Here is a 25,442-nt window from a genome sequence, read left to right on the forward strand (position 1 = left end):
GCTAAATCAAGGAGGTAACTTGAGAATGTGTTGATAATCACCAGAGGGACTCAGACCAACTGTAAGTAAATTAGTAAAAGTGTGGTACACCTTCTCAATAAAAAGATGAGAAACATATGCTCTACTGAAAATGTCAGTAGAATTCCTCTTTTAGTATCATAGCAGTAGAAACAGCAATAATAGAACTATAAATAATAGTATCAAAAATATTTATATGCTATTCTACTCTCATTGAAATGCCTTGTCAAATAGTAGTAGCAAAAGTGAAGATAAATAAATCCTTAAAGTAATTCTAAAATGTATTTCAAAATATTTAACATAATTTTTAAATGTTCAACTTCACAAAAATGAAATTCCAATAATTTGTACAAAATCAAAAAGACCAAATTGTAAAAACCTACTGCAATAGTGATTTAAACATGTAATAGCTAATAACAAGCAATTATTTACAAGGTGCCAGGAAACTTATAGATAAGGTTCAATAAATCAGCTTTTGAATTTGGCGATTTATATTTATCTTTAGATAGTATAAAAAAACAACTTAGAATCAAAATTAAAAGCAACAAATTTCTTTTTTCAGTTAATATTTATGTATAATATTTACTCTTTCCTAGCTGAAGTTGTTTAGATTTTTGTGTTAGAAATTATTGATTTAAAGAGTCAATAGAAGACTTTCAATTTCAAGATTAAATATAGATACACAGACATACGGATATAGAAATATAGATAAGCTGATATTCACTATCTTATTATATACATTTCTGCTCAATATGGTTAATTTAACATATCTCTAGTACTTTTATGAACACTTAAATGCTTTTTGTCCTCTCAGTAACATCTACAAATTTTCAGTAGCATATTTAATTCATAATTCATGAAAGTTTTGGAATTTCTTCCCAGTAAGTTTAAGAAAAAGCTTCAAATTAAAATATGTTTCTTTTCTTTCTAGAAATTGATTGTTAATATGTAGAATACAATTGAATTCATGTAGAGGGAAGATTAGTTTAGTTTTATTCCTAAAATTTTTTCCAGTCTGTGTTTAAAAGTAAAAGATAATTTTAAGCATTAAAATTCTATGTGGAAATTTCTATAATAGCTCTTTTTAAACTTTATGTGGTGGTTTTTCTTTGGAGTAAAGAGTCACTGTATTTAAAGTTTGTATCAGACTTTCAATATCAACAAATTGATGAACTATTTATGAATTTATATATGTTGGATTTTATGATAATTATCTTTCAGATATATATTGTCATCATGATTTTTATCATTCTTGGGGATCCAGGGTATAATTTTCATTTTAATATCATGAAATATAAATTATTTCTTATAATTTTATAATCTTATGATGTATACATTTTGTCTTATGATATACATGAACTTTTGAATGAAACTGTATTCTATATTCTCCATGCTATCTCATTATCTTAAGACATTTGTGATAGATTCATGGGTCAACTTGGCTAGGTTATGGTGCCAAGTTGTCTGGTCAAGCAAGCACTGGACTAAGCATTACTGCAAGGACATTTGTGGATGTTTAATAAACCAGAAGACTGGTTTAGTAAATCATCAGTCAATCGATTGCATCTGTGACTGATTGCATCAAAGACTAGCGAGCCTTCTGCCGTGAGAGAATTCAATCAGCTGGATTTAATCCAATCGGTTGAAGACTTTTAAGGACGAAGAGAAAGAACTTTCACTTTTTCAGACAGCCAGCCTCTCCTGGGGAGTTCATCAAAGACCTTCATCAGAGTTGCCAGCTTGCTGCCTGCTCTACAGAATTTGGGCTCGTACATCCTGCCCTATGGAATTTGGACTCGTGCATCCTGCCCTATAGAATTTGGACTCATACATCCCCACAGTTGAATGAGACACTTTTATAAAATCTCATATTACAGGTATCTCCTGTACAGGTATTGATTCTGCTTCGCTAGTGAACCTTGACTAATACAGCTTGGTACCAGGAGTGGTTCTTGACAAACAGAATCTTAAAATGGGCTTTCACAATTGGTTTTCTAATCTGATTAGATTCAAAGGCATTAATGACTCTATTTCCAATAATCAAGATGGCACTGACAGTCTATGGTGTGAATTGGCAGTGGAGATCACCATCTGATCACCGTCTGATTCTCCTAATCATACTCTTGTATGAGGCAAGGCTTTGGGTGACAATGTTTTTGACTCCTTAACAGAGTTTTGTGGAGTTAAGAATGAATGTTACTCAAGGACTTGCACCCTATTCTGGAAAGATTTAATGCATTTCTTGTATGCAGGACAAGAGTATTGTTAGGTGAAACATGTCTGTCTTTGTATCATATTTAGAGATTAAGTATGGTTTAAGGTGATGTGTATAGCTGCCAAGTTGACAAGGGTGGACTGTGATGGTTAGACTTTTAAGAGGGAAGAGAAAGAACTTCACATCTTCTTCAGCCAGCCAGCCTCTCCTGGGAAATCCACTGAAGACTCTCATCAGAGTTCCAGCTTGCAACCTACCCTGTGGAATTTCTCTTCTTCAGCTATCCAGCCTCTCCTGGGTAGTTCATCAAAGACTTACACTGGAGTTGCCAGCTCATTTCCTGCCCTATGAAATTTGGACTTGTGTGTCCTACCCTATGGAATTTGGACTTGTGCATCCCCATGGTTGCATGAGACACTTTTATAAAATCTCATATTTACAGATATCTCCTGTTGAGTCTGTTTCCCTAGAGAACCCTAATAAAACATTTAACAACTTATTTTCAGTCAACTGACAGAAAATCAATGAAGACCATAAATAGTATAAGATGTATTAACATTATGTTGAATAAACATTTAATATTCTTATATACCTTAAAAATCACATACATTTTGAGACCCTCCTGCCTAACCCTGTCCCCAAATGTAGCCAATTATCTGTTTAATGTACTTTTTGTGTAGGTGTAACAAGAGTCTTATATTTAAAGATGTGGATTCCTGAATAGAAAGCAAGTCTTTAAATAATCCTTAACAGAATCTCTCAAATCAAGGTACATGTCATCTGGTCTGTACAAGGTAATGTTCCAAGTGTATGTCAAACCATAGGATAAAGCTAGGGCATCTTTCCTTATAAGAAAGTAGATGGTCTCATTCTACTTGAATGTTTACTGTTCTGGTTAAAGAGAAAATTTGTAGAGAGATATGAAACATCCTCTGTCTCACCATATATTTTTAGAATTTGAATTCAATTCAGATCAACAAATGTTTATTTGATCACTACTATGAGCAAGGAAATTACTAGACTTAAACGATTTCTTTTATGACTCCCCTTCCTTGTATAGTTTTGTTAAATATTCTGACTAGAGATGTGTCAAATTCTTGGAACAATGCCATGCACATATTAAGCAATATAGCTAAAATCTACCTATCATCTATTTCTACCTATTGCTATCTATCTATCCATCTATCTTTCTATCATCTATCTATCCTAATCTACCTATCACCTATCCATCTGTCACTATGTATCAAATAAATTGTATTTTCCTCTTCTCATTTCTCCATATCCCCTAAGTGTCCAGGTACAGAACTAGATACCAATATTTTATTATTTGCAATTTTATATGGTGGAAAGTAGGGACTTTGTAAAACACACTGGCTGTCAGGATACCAGTTTGGCATAAATATTTGAAAAATGTAGAGTAAGGGGGAAAAATAAATAAAAGTCAAAGACCATAAATATTTTATTTTAGTGTAGCCTTTGAGTGATAACTTTTGGGTTGATAGGCAAGAGAATTGTTCCATTGTGCTCAATAATGTAGGCAAGTAGAAATAATGGAATAATGTAATTTAAATTGATTTGTGAGTAATGAATTCCATTTATAGTAATTAGGATGTTTTGCCTGTGAGCTCATACATGCAAGTCAGAAGGTTGTTTAAAAATATGGAACCTTTTGGATAAATACAATTTACATGAAATGTTAAAGGTTTTTTTTCAATTACCTGCTTAATCTATTGAATGCCTTAACTTGACATGGCAATGGTAAAAATTGTGCCAAGTAGATTATCTGGAAAAATATAAAACCAAGTGGAGACCATATTTCAGTTCAGGGTAAAAACTTTAAGTGTAGACAATGAAGACAAATTCTCTGGATTTGAATTCTTTCTTTGTTACTCAGTAGCTGTATGGCTTTCAGAAAGTTTTTTAACCTCTCTATGCCATCTGAAAAATGGTAATAATGCATATGGTTGCCATGACAATCTGTAAGTATTTAGAAAACTGCTGGCATATACTATTAGTCACTAAACTTGGCATTGGTGGATTCTTACTTTTTTAGCAGTATCCAAAAGCCAGATGAGTTTCTGGTCATTCTTTTGTAATATTAACAGTAATTTTATTATAGTATCTCTACAGTTTATAATGGGGTATAAATTAACGTATTTTTATGGTAACTCTTGTTCATGAATGTCTCATTAAAGCAACACTCCTTTGATTTTTAATGAGGCCTTTGTTTTATACAGTGACAAATGAAAGCAAATAGAATTGACAAATCCAAGCAACTTATTATTTAATAAGTATTTTAAATCTATTACCTTTTCCTGGCTTTATTCACATACCATGGTAATTAAAACTTAAACATTATTTTAAGAATAATTAATGCTAAGTGTTTTTCAGTAAAAGTAATAATTGATTTACAGAAATAGAAATTATTGAGTTGTCACATGCTTGATTGTATTTTGAATTTCATTTACTTTCAAGTAAACTAACTAAATAAAACTTAGACATAAATTGTTAAATTTCCAAATATGACTTTTGTGGATGCACAGTTGCATATTTAACCCTTGTGGAATTTTCTATGTGAAAGATAGCATACAATATGAATGAGTGGTTTTAGGATATTATTTCACTGAATTTGTAGGACAATTGTATTTTATGACACTTCAGAAATTAAAATTGCAAAGGTTTGATTTGTCTGTTGGTATTCCTTATACATCACCCTAAAAGCACAGAACACATCAAGATATTGAAGAGTATTGGACCTGATTAAGGTAACAGATGGAGAACACAAAGCATTAACAGCTAGGTGAAGTAGCACAGGAGTAGAGAATGAGGGATTTCATTAAGAATTGGAAGGAAGAAAGCAAGATATTTGTATGAGTGAGCCAATGAGATGTCACTTGGGAATTAAATAATGTATGTGAATACACTTTGTAAACAGTAGAGTGCTAAGCATTGCTCATGTTAATCTTAAATTTCTCTTTAAGAATATCTATTTGTCCACATTGCTTTTCTCTCCTTTATGTTGACAATGTTCTTAATCATGCACTTTTTTAACTGTTGTCAAATTTCTGAGATATTTAATCATTTACCAAAATTAGAAAACAATATAGATCAATTGTAGCATCAGGATAGCACCCATATATAGCTGTTTGTATTAGTCAGGGTTCTCCAGGAAAACATACCAACAGGAGATACCTGTAAATAGATATCTGTAAATATAAAATGAGATTTTATAAAGGTGGTCCCCCCATGAAGGTCTTTGATGGACCCCCCAGGAGAGGCTGGATGGCCAAAGTAGAGATGAAAGTCTCTCTTCTGTCCACTGAAGCTATTTCCTCCCCCTTAAAAGCCTTCCACTGATTAGATTAAGGTTCTCTCAGTACAGAAGACACTACCCTTGGCCAACTGTAGATGTAATTAGCCACAGATGCAATCAACGTACTGATGACTGAAGTCTACAAAATGTCCCCGCAGAACAGATAGCCCAGTTCTTGCTTAACCAGACAGCCAGGCAATATCACCTGGCAGAGTTGACACATGAACCTGACCACCACACTGTCTTATCATCTATCTGTCTATAAATTTGTTCTGGATTTTGATTAAAAATTGCAGTTTTGTATTGCTCAGTTCATGCTGCTTTTATTCACATACTTAGAGCCAAATTGATAAGAGGCATGGAAATGAGGAACCAAGATCTGAATTTTAGAAATATTCTTTACTTTTAATATTAATCATTAACCACTGAGTATAAATTAGAATAGGTGTATAAAGCTGTGTGGTTATTTATTCACATAACTTGGAAGTTATTTCAGAAATATACAGCTCACACCTAGTTGCTGTTGTTTGAGCAATGATCATAATGAGAAGTTACAAAGTTTATAAATCAGATGTTTCTGTAGCTGCAGTTTTACCGTTAGGCATAATATTGACCCACCCTTAACTAGGCAGTCATTAAATGAATATCACAATGTATAATGTGTATGTCACTTTCAAAATGCATTAGTCTAAAATGAGGTCAACATAGGTTGATTCTCTCAGCCATCAGGGCAGCTGATCCCTCTCCAAATTCCAAAACGAAATGGGACAGGTAACACAGCTCCCCAGGTTGCTAAAGAAGGAACAGTTGCTGCAGTAACTGTGCGATCTCCCCCTGCAGCAACTACTTGAGAAAAGGGTCAGCACCTGCTTATCCCAAGAGACATGAAGAATATGGTTAAAAGAATTTATAAAACATTAAACTTTCACAGAGGGAGACACATATTTTATGTACTTTTTTTGTATATGACAGTGTGCTTCATATAGAAGACAAATTATAACTATTTAACAAAAATATATAATATTAAATGAGTATAGCATTGTGTTTTTGTTTTATAACAGCAGACATAACTGAAGAATTTTTAATCTGCTAAATACTAAGAATTTCCACAAAACAATCTGAGTGGCATTTTTTTTTCCTCCTAGTTTGTGGCTATCTTTTCACTTTCTTAATGGTGACTTGTGATGAATATAAGTCCTTAATTTTAAAATAGGCAAATTTATTATTTGTATGATGAGTGCTATCAAGAAATTTAAATGTTAGAAAGATATTTCCTCTAATATCTCTTCTAATATTTTGTTTTACACAATTAAAGCTATTTTGCATATGGTAGGTAAGATAATTTTACTTTTTAACACATGGGTAACCACTTATGCTGGCATTGATTTGTGAACAATATCCCTCTGGAAAACCATTTTTCTCTGTTCTGTTGGTACGTATGACTATTTCTGTCTAAATACCACACTCTCTAACTACCACAGAATCATAGAATCTGAATCTGTTTTCAGTGTCTTGACAATGGATTTTGGTGGGTTGAGTTTTCTGATAACTAGAAAGAAGCTACATGGTCTTTTCTGGTACACCAGCATGTATATCCGACTGAAGGTTAAGGTTAACTTAATTTTCCACTTGAGTTGAAAAATCAATTCTTCCACTCTTCTGCCATAATCGTATCAACTGCATAGAGAAGCTGTTCTATTCTTGAGTTATATTTGAATTTGCACAGGGAATTGAATTTTAGCTTTCAGAAACTGAAAAGTTTTATAGGTGACAGGGACTTTTTGTCTGTATTTACCATAATAAATAGCGACCCTGGACTATTATAGGGGTTTTCCTAAGGGGTCTATGCAAGAATAAAGGGCAGTCAGAGGAGGAAGATGGGAATATATAGTCTTTCTACTGCTTGGGAGTTGGTGTACAAAAGACATTGCTAATCTCACACAGATCGAAACAATTACACTTTCAAAGGACATTTAAATGTAGGTATTAGTAATATAATATTCATTTACATTTACCTAATAGTTTTTCTTGAGTAGTCAAATTTTCCACTCATGATTTATTAAGTTAAATAATAGTTAGCAAATGGGTGTGATAAGAGAAATTTCCCCTACCAATTTCCTGAGCTGTGATTTAGTTTATTTGCTGAAATTCACCCATTAAGTAGAAAGTCAAAGTCATTTTAATGGCAAGTAATCTTCATACAATGTTACATGGATAAACCCATCTAAGTATATGAAAGGGCAAAATTCTCCTTGGTTTATTGAGACTCACACCTTGGAATTTTCCTCCAAGGTGGATGAGCAAAACAATAATAGATTGGGGCACAGAATGTAACAAAGAACAATATGGGTTTCAGTACAAGATTATAGACCGAGCCCCAGGCTAGACTTTAAGATCCAATGTTGGCCCTGATTTGGAGACCACTGAAGAGACTGCTCAATTAATTGTATACCAATTCTCCTTATAACTCATTAATTTTGAGGCTTTTCTTTGCTCATATGCTGCTGTATCTCTGGCCCCTGCTCCTATCCTGAATATCACCTCCTCTCAAAAGTGCCCTTGTGGTGATGATGGTTTTTTGATTTTTGTTTTTTGTTTTTTTTTTATACCTCTCCCTTCTTTTACTTTTACCTGATCTGGCCTTTGCACTGCTACTGTTGCCCTTATTCTAACTCCCACTCTTATCTCTACTGGAAACTTAAAAGACTTCTCTATAATTAGGAGCCGTTTGTTATTTCAGTTAAGAATAGGAAGTGAGCACACCTTCTCTCAAATGCTAACAAACTTATAGGTGATGCTTCTCAACACATTGCCTAAGTATAGCTGATCATTGGGAATCTCTAGCCAATCAACTCCTCCCCTCTATTCCAATAACCCAAGCCTTGAAGTCTCCCATGCTGTTTACATTGTCAAAGCTCTTTATCTCCTGGACAGTCTGCCAGCGACATGGTCTTTGTAGAAGTTAGAAAGTGTCCTCAGGGTTTCTCATCATTGTTACTGAGGCAACAGCTACCAGCTACGATGGGTGGTAATTGCAACTCAAGTGGATTTTGTATGGAAATAAGTTATGAGATTGGTTAGTTCTATATCATTATTTAGTTGTGCAAATATGGTATAAAAACGCATTCTTTAATTTATAGAATACTTGTTTTCTCTGCCCGATACTAAAATCGGGTCTTTACAAACATCAATCTCATTTCTTCCTCACAATAGTGCTATCAGTTAGGTTCTATTAAAATTCCTATTTCTAGCAGAAGAACTAAGTCAGAGAGATTAAGAGTCTTGCCCAGTTAACCAGAAAGTGATAAACAGACTCCATAGCCCAATGGGTTTCAGTCCAACCTGAATCTTATGATCAAATTGGGAAATTTAAAAGCACTGATGATTTCACCTGTACATAATAAAATAATAATAATAATTTACCTCTCCTGACCAATGAAATCAGAATCTCTGTAGTTGGGGCACCAACATTAATATTTTTTAAAATGCTGCAGGTGATTCAAATGGTCACACAGGAATTATGCTTGCTTTAGTTCATGCTCTTTAACCAATAGATTAGACTGCTTGAGATATTGTTGATTATTAGTAGTAGAATTTTGGTGGTTCCTGTTCATGCTGTTGATGAGGTATTGGGAAGATATCTTAGAAAACATTTCTTCTGTGGGAGAAAGTGTTTCTAGTTTTAAATAACTAACTTATAAAGAAACATTGGGAAAATAACCAATTTTCATTTAATATCTGCCTACATGTTTTTTAATAAATGTAACAATTATTTGCCCTTTGTTATCCAACCTTCTCTACATAATATATACAGTGTCCTAATGCATGTAAAATGAGTTCAGCAACTAGACTGGCCTGTTTTGTTGGAGGCTTATACCTAAGGGCAATCTTATTTAAGCCATTTATTATAGAACTTAAATTTTTATTTAAAACAATGTTTTATTAGTATTAGGAAAGACAAGTCAAGTATATAAAATAACTTTTAGTTTATTGACTATTTTTTGCTGTAAAAAAAGTTTACATTTTATTTAAAAATGTCCCTTGATGATACTTTCCCATATTTAACAAATTTGTTACAGTCCAAATTTCTCTATATAGTAAATCGCAAATTATTTCCTTTCCATTTCTTATTTTCTCTCTCTCCCTAAGGACAGAATACCTGTTGACTACGGCCTGTATTAAGTCATCCTTCAGCATTTAAATACTAGTCTATTCTGTCTTATTTTATATTATTTCATATTATTTGATACTAGCTTATGTAATACTACTTAGTGTTGATCTATTTTCACACCTATTTTCCATATCCTTAATTATTTTTGATGGTAGGCTGTGCCTCTACATATGTGTGAATGTGCTAGGCTGGTGGATGCATGCATATGCAAGGATGGGAGCCCAAAGGAGACCATAGGATGGTGATCTCCTTGGGGACCCATTGCTCTAATCCATTTCTTGTTTTTGTGTCTGTGGTGGCTGAGCGACTTTATTTTCTCCTCCTGCATTTGCACCACTCTGCTCTTCAGTGTAGCTTTGTCTGTAACTTCTTATTTCTCAGAAGTCAATGACCACATATCTTTCAGATCTATTTCTCCCTACCTCCTTCTCCCTGCCAAATTCTCTTGTATGTCCTTTTTAAGCTCACCACATAGTGACTCATTAGAAAACTTTCTGTCTTAATATTCTTTCCAATATGATTGCACTTTATAAAGAATAATGGAGTACTAGATGCTTTATTTGAGAATTTGTAGAAAAAATATAAACATAGAAATAAAAATTATCTGTATTTGTAAATTAACACTTTTTATTTTGATGTGCATGTGAGAGAGATGTGTGTGTGTGTGAATATATGTGTGGAGAAAGAGAGAGCAATTTTTATAAAATAGTTTACATTCACACTTAAAAACATATGTGTACACATGTAATGAAATAACCATGAACATATTTAATACTTTTTCTAGTAAATTATTTGTATTGCTAGCATTTCTTCATATCAATGATTTTGCATTAATTGCATAATATCCTATCACAGCAATAGGGCATAACTTATTAACCACTCTGTTGTTTACAATTTAGTAGTATTTATCATTGTGTTGTATATATTTTTGCATAAATATTGAACCAGTATTTCAAGTGTCATCTTAGGCATGGAATTACTGGGTCAAAAAGTACACCCACCAAACACAAACACACACACACGCACACTTTTCATAATTTTGTCAAACTGTTTTTCAAACAGTTTTACAATTTGAAGTTCTTTTCAGCAGTTTAACTGTTTCTACTCATCTTCTATGATAATTAAATATGTATGATTATATAAATATATATGTCAAATTGGTAGCTGAAAATGGCATTGAAATATTGTTTTACTTTTTATTATTGTGATTGAACATTACCAATACTTATATTTCCTTCTTTTCATAAATGAGGTTTTTGGTTCTTCTGATATTTTATTACTTATGTTGTCAAAAAATCAATCTCTGAAATTCTTTCTTACTCTTATGTTTATGAATTTTCTTATCAATCCAAAAATTAGTTATTCACATCTTATTCTTATAATTTCATTTCTGTGTTTTAATTTTCTCCATTAACTTTTTAACACACCTGGAATCCATCATAGTGCATATAAAGTAAGGATCTAATTTGATTTTGCCAATGAAACCAATTTCCTTGTTGGAAAAAAAAAAACTTTTAAAATCCTTTCCTTTTCTCTTTGATTTCAATGATGCCTTATTAAACTGCACATGAATAACACACTCATGCCCACATCAGAATCTTCATTAGATTATCTATTTTGTTGCCCATTTTAAAAATTACCATAGGTTTCTAATGAGATATTTAAATATCTAATATGGGAAGCCCTCTCCTTTATGATCCTTCTCAAAATTTTCTTGGTTATTTTCTCCTGTTTTTTTTTTCTTTCAGGTAAGATTTAAGATCATATTTTAAATTAAAAAAAATACTCAATTGTTATTTTGTCTAGGTTTGCTCAAATCTAATAACTTAATTCTCAAAGACTTGACATTTATGCAATAATTAGTCTTCTCATGTAGGAATAAGACTCTGAGGAATTACATAATCAGCTAAGGAATTTAATAATTGGAAGATTATTCCCATCTAACAGGAGATGGATGAACTAAATATTACTACTGTCCTAAATTTAAAGTGAAAATTATTGAGTAATTTGTACCAGGACTTTGACCTGAACCCTAAATTATTAGACAGTTGCCCCTTTGTGTGAACTAAGGCCATTTCAGAGGTAAAGTGAGCTTGTAAAGTTGCAGAACATAGGTGTCTTGGTACAGCCACATTTTTCTTGGATCTATTGAATAAATAAAGGTGAAATATTATTTTTCTAATTGTCCCATTCTGTTATAAAACAATGTCCTCCTGTTTTCTAATATTGATCACTTTAACGGAACCAGAAAACATTTTATACCATGGCACTAATTGATTGGTTTTGGTGAAAGAAATTTCAGTATATTAAAGTTTTTTTTACATATTTGCTTTAAAACTGAGGGGGAAATGTTGGACAAAATTTTAAAGGAATTAGGTGGGGAAATTGGGGGGAGTGGTAGTCAAAAAACTCAATTTGCCTGGTTGAGCACTTTTGTGGAGTGTATGATGAAGTCAGAAGAGATGCTCTTTCGTATTTCTGTAGCCAGAGGTATATCCACAGTCCTCTCCATTTCCCTGGGCCTTAGGCCAGGCCTGGCATCCCCAATTGAAAAGCCTGGGTAGCCTGCTATCTCTCTAAGTTCATAGCATCCACAATTTCAGGGCTGAATGGCACAAATGAATGGCACAAAATTTGCTATCTATAATTTTGGATTTAATAATGAAGAAAATACATGTTCTGTAGGAAATTGGTAAGGGATGTATTTGCTCTGCTAGAAGAGAAGTCATGAGAAGATATCTGTGAGCCACTTTGTTGCTATAGGTAAGAAGGTGGATAAGACTGTATGACACTCAGGATGTTGAATAAAACTAAACAGCTCTACATTATAATCAACACTTATTTGTTGTTCAAATATTTACTGAGAACATTGTATGGGGTAGGTATGGTCTAAGCACTAGGCACTGAACAGTTAACACAATAGGCAAGTTCTTGCTTATGTTCTGGGGGTGTAAATAGTGACTTAAAGTTTAAAATGTCTTGTAGTATATGTTAAAAATCTGTCATTATAAGGAGGAGGAGACTGATGTGTGACCAAAGAAATGCTTCTGCAGAAAAAATAAAATAAAAAAATGTATATATATATATTTGCTGTGATAATTTGGCTATGTGGAAATAATCTTAATTACAGTGATTTCTGTAGAGTGTTTACCAATTGTTCTTGAGCATTATCTAGTCATATGGAATTTAGTCTTGGAAATAGTCTTCCTGAATGTTATCAAGAATTTATTCTTGTGTGAATCATATGTATTAACAGCTTCCTGGGCAAAGATATATTTGGAAATATAAACAAAACTAATATAATATTAAATAATAGTATTTGATATGTGAATGGCAATAGAAATCTTTTAAAGAAAGTAAACATATGCATAGGACATTGTAAGGAAATTTAGTTATAATTTAGTAATCATCTATCTGAGAAGCAAATGGAAACTCAAGTAACCTCATTCTTCAATTTCTATCAATTTGAGATATATATGTACAATGGGCATTTACTTTATACCCTATGAAGCACAGTCATGTCATTTCATGTCATATTCAGTTATAAAATTTTGTGATCATATTAAAAATCAATAGTGCAATTACATCTCTATGATTTTGTAAATATTTAGACTTGAAGTTTTTGAAAGGCTTTGTAGATTGAATATATTACAAGTGCATTGTTTTCTGGGATACATGCCTGAGTAAGTAGCTATTTGCCAGATGGCATTTGAGGAAGACCTTAAAACATCAGTAAAACGTTTGTATAGCAAGAATGGGCGGCAAGGGTTGTGAAAAGCATCCAGGCATCAAGAGCACATGAACTAAAGAGCAGGAGGAAAGATCTAAAGAGCAGGAGGAAAGAATTCAATGAACATTGAGTAGTACAGTTTATTTCCTAAGATGAGTTGATATATCAGAAGCAGAGGCTGTCAGGCTGTGGACAAACTGAATCATATAGAATTTGTAATTTATTTGGAGAGCCAAAGCAACCGCAGAACTTTCTGTCATGAGATGAAAAACCTGTGTATTTAAAATATAAAAAATACATATGAAACAACATTTGTATATACCCATCCCCCCAAATGGAGACTTGTATAAATTAAAACATTAAGACTTTATATATGCTTATACATTTGCTTCTTCACTCTTCATTTCATTTTGATGACATTCTGAATTCACAAATCTTTATATAATAGCTTACAAGTCAATTTTTTTTTTTTTTTGCTTTCTCCACAGCCTGCTTTTCTTTTATTTATTTTTTATAGACTTTATCTTTTAGAACAGGTTTAGGTTTACAGACAAATTGTGTAGAAAGTACAGTTCCTGATATAGACCACCCCCACCACCCCAAGATCTCCTATATTGACCATCTTGTATTAGTGAGGTAAATTTGCTACAATGATGAATCTATATTGACACATTATTATTAATTAAAGTCTATACTTTACTTTAGGGTTCACTCTGGGTTGGACAGCTCTATAGGTTTTGACAAGTGCATAATGCCATGTATTCACCATTGAAGTGTTACAGAGAATAGCTTCACTGCCCTTAAAATGCTATGTGCTCCTCTATTCGTCCCTTCCCCAACTTCCTGAAACCAATGATTTTTCTATAGTTTGGTGTTTTTTGGAATGTCATATAGTTGGATTCATACACTATGTAGCCTTCAGACTGGCTTCTTTCACTTAGCAATATGCATTAAAGTTACTCTTAGAAGTCATTTTTGTATGCCATCAAAAACTATGGAATCAAATTTAGCACTTAATTGATACCAGTAACTACATGTATTGTATTTTGAAGAAATTGCTTATATGAAATGAATAGAATCAATGATCCCTTTTGCTGTTGGATTTCTTTGCCTTCTTTGTTTACATTTCACATGTAATCTTGAATGTGAAGGTGACTTGGCTCCTGATGGACAAAAAGAAGTCAGCTGGTAGATACTGGCAACTATAATAAAATATTTAGCTCTTTCCTGGTGTTGTGTCTCAAATATTTTAAGGAAATGTTGTTACAGATCATATAAAGATATAGTTCAAAATGTCTCCCTCAAGGATAGAGGAATAATGAGAATATTGAGAGATGTCTGGGTAAATTTTCGTTCCTTTTTGGGACCATTTCTAACTCCTTCCTCTTTCCCCCAATCAACTGCCAGGCATGCACTTACTTAGAAATCATAAATAGCTAAAGAGAACTCCATTAGAGGAATGCCTGGCCTCAATGAATTCCACTATTTTGTTAAAGTTTCCTCCATTTACTGAGAGAGGATATTTTAAGACTACACTCCCCTGAGATTCACTCAGAATGCAATCAGGCATGTCTTGATTTGTATAGGCAAATCTTTGCAATTGTTTTATTATTTCTTTCGGAATGAGAATGTGCCACAAATGATTTAAGATTTATCCTTATTTGGAGATTTGCCTTTTACATGTTTAAACATGATGATATTTATATATTGTCATTTTTGTATAATAGTAAACCTACATAAAGTATTTATTTCATTTTAAAATGACAACCTTGCTTTAAAATTTGATAAGAACATGTGGAATTTTTAATGCAATTTTTATACAGAAGCAAACAAATGTTATCTTGAATATTAAAAGTATTTTTTAACATATTTTGTCTAAAGTGTCATATAAATTTGAAACATCACAAGGAATGGAAAATGTTGGGAATTACCCAAAAGACCGAGGGATAATAGCTACTATAATAAAGAATCTCAGAATATAAGTGGATTTTAACCTTTTTTTTCACTAAATCTACTAATTGGGACTTGTAATAATCTATCTTATTACATTAAGTTAGTAAATTAATCACTAACTCATATTAATCAGAGCTCATGAATTACATCTACCTGAGCATATATGAAACACACCTCCCAAAGGACAGACAAATATTAAAATACTACATCCTCTTCATGAGATGATATTGCTTCCACAAAGGTCAAGACCAAAATTAACCATATTCTCTACATAAAGCTAAATATATTCACAAAACTTCAAAGAAAAATACTTAAATCAATGATCTAAGAAAATTTTAAGAACTTAAGAATGCACTTTGAAAGGAGCTTCTAAGCTATTTTATAAATCACTCATAATACTGTGCTGCTTTAGGCTTCACTTAAATTTGCAAAAAGGAAATATTTTTTATTGTGATATAATATGTGCTTAAGGTATACAATTTTAATATGTATTTCTTCTAATAGTACAAACTTCTAAATATTTGAGGAGCCCTTTGCTATGTCTTTGTAAATGAACAAACATGATGAATCTATGACAAATATTATCCCTTAAGATATAGTGTTCATCTTCATTGAAGAAGCTACCATTTTAAAAAAATTTTTAAACTTAGGCAACAGTCTGTAAAATGTCCAGGTTTCATTTAATACCAGTTACTATTTTTTTCTCAGAAAGTGAGTGATGCGCTATTTGCCTCTTAGGAAAATTAAATTACTAGCCAGTAATTATGGTTCTCTGAATACAATATTCTCAGTGGACTGTATCAACTATCTTGGGGCATTTGACATATGAGACACAGTAATGTAGCTACATTGTAAAATAAAGAACAATTAAGTTCTGATAGATTGTATCTTAAATTTTCTAATATCTTTCTATAGAGGAACTCTTATTTTTTTCTCCCCAACAGCCTTGAGAAGTAGATTCAGTTAACAAAGATGGAGTTCTTTAAGTTCTTTAAGACACAGGGAGTTTGAAAGACAGGTCAAAGATCATATTATCATTTATAGAGCCGGAATGAAAATCTGTGCCTGCTAATTCACAGTACAGTTCCACTCCATTATATTGAGTCTGTCTTTGTATTTTCTAAATTATGTAGCAAAGAAATATAAATGAAATGTGCTAATCCTCAGGAAACCAAGAATTAGACCACTCCTCGCCTCAATATCCCATGTACAGTAATTTTTCTTTAAATGCTTAATTCAGTATGCCTTGTTATATATTAAACTGTAGAATGCTTATTAAATTTAGGCATTAAATTAAAATGTATATTTTGAAATTTTTTATTACCTGGAAATTTAATATTTTTAATGACATTTTAGAAAGTGTAATATATAAGATTCTCTAGATTCTTGAGTAAAATAATTGAAACATAATTGTTCTCTGGAAAGCTATATGAACAATAAGAATTACTTTTTCTTTTGAGGCACCGTAAACAGCAAAATACATATGTAGACTTCATCAAAATATTCTACAGTGCAATATAGAAAAGGAAGAACTAATAACTTTTTGAAAATGGAGAGAAAATCATTATAATTAGTCTTCATACAGTGTTGCTATTGAGAGGTTTTAAAAACAATTGAAAAGTTTATATTACTTTAAATTCTAAAAGGTTGTTTACTGTTACCAAACCAAATTGTTGTCTGTTTCTTCTTGTATTGATGCACAAATCAGTAGGTTTAAATATTATTTTTTAAAGAGATAGGCTAATTCATAAATAGAGAGGTAAACACAGTAAAGAATGCCATTCTTTTAGACTCTTGGATGGAAAAAATTCCAGGTATGCCATGGGATTTTATACCCATTTATCTGGAAGAAGATTCAATTTATTTACATTGTATATAATACAATTAAAATAGATTTATTTACTTATATGACAATCTGGAAACAAATGTTCAAATAAGAAAAAAATATATCTAGTAACTAAACATTCAAAAGTATATTTCATACTTCTGAATATGCCTTAGTTATTTTTCTGTTTTACTGGAGATTGCATGATAAAAATGACCATTTCATAAACTCTTTGTCAATACATTTGATACTGCTAGATTAACCTTTATTTCAGAAGACCATTTGTGTTCTGATTTTAAGGACTGGAGGATTTCACGATATTCTGCTGCTGTTTAAGGAGTCCTGTTTTGAGTTGCAATGAGAATTAAATAGCTGCCCCTACCCCCAATAATGTGTTATTAAGTGGAAAATGCATTATAAACTTGAGTTTTTATGCCAGCTATAAATTACATTTAAAATGTGAGAAATACTTTATTATATCTCATCAGAAATTATTATTTTTGTAGTATCTCTTCCTTATTACAATGAAATACACAAAAAATGGCAAAAAATTTGGTAAATGTCTAGTAATTTAAAAATTGCTCATTTTGTTAATATAATATTTTATAATAATAAAAGAAGCTATCATTTGAAGGCAACTGTGAATGCCACATATTTTGAAGACATTATGTCATTTCAGATTTACTACTGCTCTCCATGGGAGATCTAAGTTATCCTCCCAAACTAGGAGAGTGGCAGAATTAAAATTCAAACTCCAATCAGTCTAACCCTAAAATGAATACCCTCAACCAATCTGCTGTATGTTCATCATTACTATTGTTTGATAATTTAAAATCTTTAATTCATTTCCAAGCCTTAATTTCTCAAAGATATTTTAATTTACATTAAATAGCTATTCAATACTGTTCTTGGAAGCAGACATTTTTTATGATTGCAAAAGAATCACATGCTGACTGTAAAGCATATAGAAAATAAAAAATTAAATCAGAGAAAAGTTTAAAAATTGACTTTAGTCAAACTATCCAAACACTCATTCACTTTTTTTTTTTTTTTTTTTTTTTTTTTCATCTTTTTTTTTTTTTAATCATCATTTTATTGAGATATATTCACATACCACGCAGTCATACAAAACAAATTGTACTTTCGATTGTTTACAGTACCATTACATAGTTGTACATTCATCACCTAAATCAATCCCTGACACCTTCATTAGCACACACACAAAAATAACAAGAATAATAATTAGAGTGAAAAAGAGCAATTGAAGTAAAAAAGAACACTAGGTACCTTTGTCTGTTTGTTTGCTTCCCCTACTTTTCTACACATCGATCCATAAACTAGACAAAGTGGAGTTTGGTCCTTATGGCATTCCCAATCCCACTGTCACCCCTCATAAGCTACATTTTTATACAACTGTCTTCGAGATTCATGGGTTCTGGGTTGTAGTTTAACAGTTTCAGGCATCCACCACCAGCTACCCCAATTCTTTAGAACCTAAAAAAGGTTGTCTAAAGTGTGCATAAGAGTGCCCACCAGAGTGATCTCTCGGCTCGTTTTGGAATCTCTCTGCCACTGAAGCTTATTTCATTTCCTTTCACATCCCCCTTTTGGTCAAGAAGATGTTCTCCATCCCACGATGCCGGGTCTACATTCCTCCCCGGGAGTCATATTCCACGTTGCCAGGGAGATTCACTTCCCTGGGTGTCTGATCCCACGTAGGGGGGAGGGCAGTGATTTCACCTTTCAAGTTGGCTTAGCCAGAGAGAGAGGGCCACATCTGAGCAACAAAGAGGCATTCAGGAGGAGACTCTTAGGCACAAATACAGGGAGGCCTAGCCTCTCCTTTGCAGCAACCGTCTTCCCAAGGGTGAAACTTATGGTAGAGGGCTCAACCCATCAAACCACCAGTCCCCTATGTCTGTGGTCATGTTAGCAACCATGGAGGTGGGGTAGGCGAATACCCCTGCATTCTCCACAGGCTCCTCAAGGGGGCACTACATCGTTTTTTTTTGTTTTTTTTGTTTTTTTTTTTTTTTTTTTTTCCTTGTTTGTCTTTTTTCTTTTTTTTTTTTTAACTTTCCCTTCTTTTTTCAAATCAACTGTATGAAAAAAAAAGTTAAAAAGAAAACAAACATACAATAAAAGAACATTTCAAAGAGACCATAGCAAGGGAGTAAGAAAAAGACAACTAACCTAAGATAACTGCTTAACTTCCAACATGTTCCTACTTTACCCCAAGAAAGTTACATACTATAGCAACATTTCAGTGAACTTGTTCCTACTACATCCATCAGAAATTAACAGACCATAGTCATTTCTGGGCATCCCCAGAACGTTAAATAGCTTATCTGTCATTCACTTTTTAACAACAATTTCCTTGAGCTCCTTTTATACGTTGGATATATATCTAAATACAGCCACAGACAAGAGTAAGACTCCCTCCATTATGGAGCTTGGAGACTAAACAGTGGAAGATGTTGACATTTAATGACACCTTTCCATTATTACATAGTGATTGATAATATTACCCATAATATTTATAACTTGGTTTTTTGAAAAACACTATAATGTACATAATTTTTTCTGTGATCCATGTTTACATTATTGGTAATATCTGCATGGCATTCTGGTGAATATATGTATTATAATTATTTTAACATTGAGTTCCTCTAATTTTTCAACATTTATATAGTATTTCAAGAAACATAATTCAGAAAACATTTAAAAACACATTTTGATTGTATAAATCAAGACAGATTCATACTGATTAAATTTGGTATTCTTTAAAACAGTGTCTTTTGCATAAGTTTAACCAGTATGTAAATTTGCCTTGGTGGTGCTCTAGCCAATATTTTCTTTCTTCATTATCTCAATTTTATAATTTTGGACTACATGTAAATAGAGTGCAGTTCCAAAAGCAAGACTAAATGAATTTACATGACTTTCACTTTTAGTGCAACCTGAGTTTCTTCTCTTGTGAAATTCATTGCTCATATCAAGTGCTTTTTTTCTCATTGGAATATTAGCTCCAGAAGACAAAATCAATGTCAGTCTAATTTTCTGTCTGATAAGAAGCACTTAGTACATATTCAAAAAGAGGATGAACAGATACTATAATTTTAAATTTCTTCCTTAGCTGTAGAAATTTAGTAGCCCTCTTTTAAGCTGAATCCTGATAGTAAATTAAATGTATTATCTATAAAGATAATGATTATGTAGGAAAGAAAAAAACAAACAATGTGAAACATAAGCAATCTTGTATCACTATTCATAAGGAATTATAATTTGAGATGCTGAAAAATGATTTCCCTTGTAGGAAGTAATATGTCTCTGTATTCATATTTCTGTGAAAAACACCAAAGGAATTTTTAAAGAAGATTGTAAAACAATGATTTTCAAGTTATTGAGGAAACGACTCATAGAGCAAGGTTTCATTGTGGAAACCTTTTTCTTTGTACAAAGTTACTCATTCACAGTAGCTTTTGATCAAATTGTAGTCAAAAGATGTGTTTTCCTCAGTGATGATACTATGGTTTTATTGTCACAAACTAAGTGCCCTTAACAAACAAATGGCCTATCTACCTATTGTCAGAAATAATAGCTTGAGATCAACTACTTTAAAATTAAAACACTGCCACCAGTTGTCCTCTGCTATTTAATTGGCACCTGCCCAACACAAGGGTCAAATAATTTTTTTACATAGGATGATATTTTGCAATTAATTTACTTTAGAGTCTTTTACAGTCAGCTATGCTATTGAAAATTAGCTGGCTACTTGATAACATCGGAAATTTTCAATGGCTCCATTTGTAGACAGGTAACATCTGCTTTTAACATTTTCCATGGGAAAATCTTCATGCTCTTTCTTTACAGTGGGGAACTTTGGAGCTTTGTTATTCATTTGTTCCTATGTTGGATGGAGTTGACCCAAATTTGCTTTCAGAGGAAAAAGAAAATCTCAACTCAGATGGCTCTCACTAAGCCCATGTACCTGAATAAGTTGGGTGTTCCATCAGGAGACTTAGTTAGGTTCCTTTATTTAGCAGAGGTGAATATTAACGGTATTTTCAGTTTGGTCAACCACAAAGTATATAAACCTGCCATTATTTAATGAATAGTACTCACCGTGCTTCTCAAGTATCAAAAATCTGGAACTTCTGTGCAATCAACTCATTTCTCTAGTTAGTTACAATTTTACAGCTGGACCAATCCAGATTATCAGAGCAGTATGTTTTGGCCCCTGAAATAATTGTTTGCATTGATGTTCTAGTTTGCTAATGCTGCCGGAATGCAAAACACCAGAGATAGACTGGCTTTTATAAAAGGGGGTTTATTTGGTTACACAGTTACAGTCTTAAGGCCAGAAAGTGTCCAAGGTAACACATCAGCAATCAGGTACCTTCGCTGGAGGATGGCCAATGGTATCCGGAAAACCTCTGTTAGCTGGGAAGGCACGTGGCTGGCATCTGTTCCAAAGTTCTGGTTTCAAAACGACTTTCTCCCAGGATGTTCCTCTCTAGGCTGCAGTTCCTCAAAAATGTCACTCTTAGTTGCACTTGGGATATTTGTCCTCTCTCAGCTTCTCCGGAGCAAGAGTCTGCTTTCAATGGCCGTCTTCAAACTGTCTCTCATCTGCAGCTCCTGTGCTTTCTTTGAAGTGTCCCTCTTGGCTGTACCAGCTTGCTCTATCTGTCTGATCTTATATAGTGCACCAGTAATTTAATTCAGACCCACCCTGAATGGGTGGGCCAACACCTCCGTGGAAATTATCCAATCAGAGTCATCACCCACAGTTGGGTGGGGCACAAAGAATTACAATCTAATTAACACTGATAAGTCCACCCACACAAGATTACATCAACGATAGTGGTGTTTGGGGGGACATAGTACATTCAAACTGGCACAACTGATTTTTATACAAAAGCATCAATCATATTGGAAAGTAGAGGTAAAATTTACTAAAGCTAATACTGTGAATCTACTTGTAAGTGTTTTTGATTTTTTGTTTGTTTGTTTGTTTGTTTGTTTTTTCCAAACAAAATTGTAGACATTATCTTGGGCTGTATTCATTGAATGGCTTGCCTGAGATACATGAATAGAGTAGATGAATTACACACTAGAATTCTTAACTTCAATGGTTACTATAATGTGGTAAAAAAAAATAAAACATCCAGGAAGCATAGGTGGCCAATGGACCCCAGGAGCAGGCACTGCTGCTGAGGTGGCGATGCCAGCACCCCGACCCTGACCACCCCACTCCCTCTGCAGAAGTCCCTGCAGCTTGGAAGCTTGAAGCCTGACTGTGGCCATGGGAGACTCAATAGTGTGGCTTGACCCTCTGAAGTCAACTTCTGAGCCCAATCCTGTCCTACCAGGGAATAGTAGGGGACTTCTTGCTAACTGTCATCATGGAGGAGGTTGGAGAACTCTCAGTGATTGACCCTGAGGTGGCCCAGAAGTCCTGCGAGGAGATACTGGAGAAAGTGAAGCATCTGCAGGGAGGCATGGCAGAAGTATCCCACAGGAGTTGGTCAATAGGGATCATGTAGACAGTGAGATCCATTGCCTAGAAGATCCACCTGCCCAGATAATGGAAGAGGAGGATGAGATGGGGGCCACTGTGGCCTCCGACACAGCCAAGGGAGCAAGAAGGCAATGGCAGAACAACTCAGCCGAACAGTCTTGGCTGCTGAGGCTGTTTGAGTCAAAACTATTTGACATCTCCATGGCCATTTCATACCTGTATAACTCCAAGGAGCCTGAAGTACAAACCTACATCAGTAACCAGCTCTTCTTTTTCAATGAGGATGTGGACTTCTATCTGCCCCAGCTGTTTATCCTGTACATCCACATGGATGAGGACATGGGTGATGCCATCAAGCCCTAGATAGTCCACCATTGCCACCAGAGCCTTAATTTTTCCCTCCAGTATACCTATTGCTGGGAGTTTACTCTTCAGATATGTACATTTCCACTCAATGACACTCCCATGGAACCAAACTACAGAAGCTGATCCTCTCAGATGAGCTGAAGCTAGCTCACTGAAAACAGATGTGCCCTCCCTGAGCCCAGCCCCTGACACAGGGCTTTCTCCCTTTAAAAGGACTCACTAGCACTCTAAATCAGATGCCACTGCCAGCAGAAGTCTCAGCAGCAACCTGAAATGAACAGCCTGTAACCCTAAAGTGAAGAATGACCGTGAACCCATGAGACTGGCTCCTGAGTGAGAATTCATTAAATCCCTGATGGAAATCAGCAAGAGGCTGGCCACACTACCCACCAAGGAGCAGAAAACACAGTGCTGATCTCAGAGCTCTCTCTGCTCAATCATAAGCTTCTTGCCTGAGTCTGGCTGCCCACTGCTGACTTTGACCACCACATGGTCCTCATGCCCCATACCCAGGATGTTGTCCTCAACTCCAAGGACAAGACTATCTATACGATCTACGTGGAAATCCTTGATTGTGAAAACTTTAACACCACTAGTATCCCTGCCTGGATCCCTGAGAATCAAGGAACTTGAGAGAACTTGCCTGAATGTGGTATATCACCCATGAGCAATGGGCAGGCAGCTTCAGCACTGTGCCCAACTATGATAATGATGATGAGGCCTGGCCAGTGGATGGCACAGATGAGTTGCAAGTGGAGCTCCCTGAAGTACACACCAACAGCTGTGTCAGCATCTCCCAGTTCTCTGCAGACAGCATCACCAGCCAGGAGCCTGTCATTGCAGCAGGGAACATCCAATGGTATCTTTCGGGATAGCTGGCTTACACTCCCGTGGCCTACAGATGAGATCCAGAAGACCCTTCTGCAGTTGCTCCAAGGAGCCCTGGCAGGAGAAATATGGTGATTCTGAGACGGCTCCTCCTATGGTCATCTCCCCAATTGGTGGCTCCTGTCAGTCATTGTCAAGTGTGGGGATGACTTGGCAGGAGCTGCTATTCTTTCAGGTGTTGAAGCAACTGCAGTCCATTTGGAAACATGGGCCAGTGCCCCTTTGGATCAGGCCATGTGACATTCTTGTGATTTCAGGTGACAGAAGCATGATTGAATCATTGGTCAACACAGTGTCCATCCATCAGGTGAAGAAACAGTCACAACTATCCTTGCTTAATTACTTCCTACAGGAATATGACAGCTACACCACTGAGATATTCCTCAGTGCCTAGCACAATTGTGCGCAAATTTGTGCTGGCTACTACTTGGTCTGCTACCTGCTGCAAGTCAAGGACAGGTTCTCAGTTCCCTTGCTTCCATGGCTCCAGCACCATCTGTAAACTAAAAGAGAAGTTCCATATGAACATGATTGGAGGAGCAGCTGCCCCTGCCTGCAGTCCATCACCACCACACTTAGTGAAGGCTTCCAGTACCTTTCCACTGGCATCATATGACACCCTCGTTCTCAGGCACAGAAGTATAGGGGGGATCCACAGGAGCCTCCTGGGAGGGATCTTGTCTGATAAACCCCAAACTGGGAAACTCCACCCACCCACCCAATCATCCACCCAAGGGAAATGGAAGGGAAGAGATATGAAGGATCATGTGGTAACTGCAAGAACTTGCTAGGGAATGGGTTTGGGAGTATTAGGAGAGCCAGCCATGGGGGTCCAGACTTGCCAGAGCTCCCCTGCTACCCGGCCGTGTCAGTATTACCACCTGACAGACTCTGGGACTCACTGGAGAAAAAACAGAGGTAAGGAATGTGGGGGACATTGGGGCCTTTCTCTCATCTTACCAGGGTCTGAAAGGTTCTCTCCACAGGCTATCATCCTCTTAGTCTGATCTGAGTCCAGGAAGGGGAGTAGAGAGCAGGTTCTTGGTACTTAGGACGTGATCCTGTAGTTGACCTTTGGCCATGCTGCTGCCTGCCTCTATCCTCTCCCACGGACTGACCATTTGCCTGGGTTCCCCTTGATAGGTGGGCTCTGGCACAGGGTCCTGTACTTGCTGAGGTTGCCCATCACAGGAGTGAGGAAGGAAATGAGGGTCCTGGCCTAACCACGGAGGAATTCCTTGCTCTGATCCCTTCCTTAGACCCAGGGAAATAGCTCTCAGTTTTTTATTTTAATTTTTGTTTGAAATAAAGTCCTTAGATTTTAGCAACAAACAAACTGGCTAATGTTATTGAAATATAGTGAGTACAGAAATATTCTGAGTGACTACTGGCTTTATAATAATTTTAATTTTAAAATATATTGATTTTTCCAAGTTTAA

At 34.7% G+C, this 25,442-nt stretch overlaps 1 protein-coding gene and 1 pseudogene across 4 annotated transcripts in view; both read left to right on the top strand.

Annotated features, from left to right (window-relative positions):
* CADM2 (cell adhesion molecule 2) overlaps window positions 1-25,442 on the top strand; it is a 1,163,401-nt gene that overhangs the window by 191,131 nt on the left and 946,828 nt on the right. The window lies entirely within an intron of this gene.
* Window positions 22,356-24,505, top strand: LOC119509747 (annotated as a pseudogene).

This window comes from Choloepus didactylus, chromosome 1 (assembly GCF_015220235.1).
Source record: "Choloepus didactylus isolate mChoDid1 chromosome 1, mChoDid1.pri, whole genome shotgun sequence".
Lineage (NCBI taxonomy): Eukaryota > Metazoa > Chordata > Mammalia > Pilosa > Megalonychidae > Choloepus > Choloepus didactylus.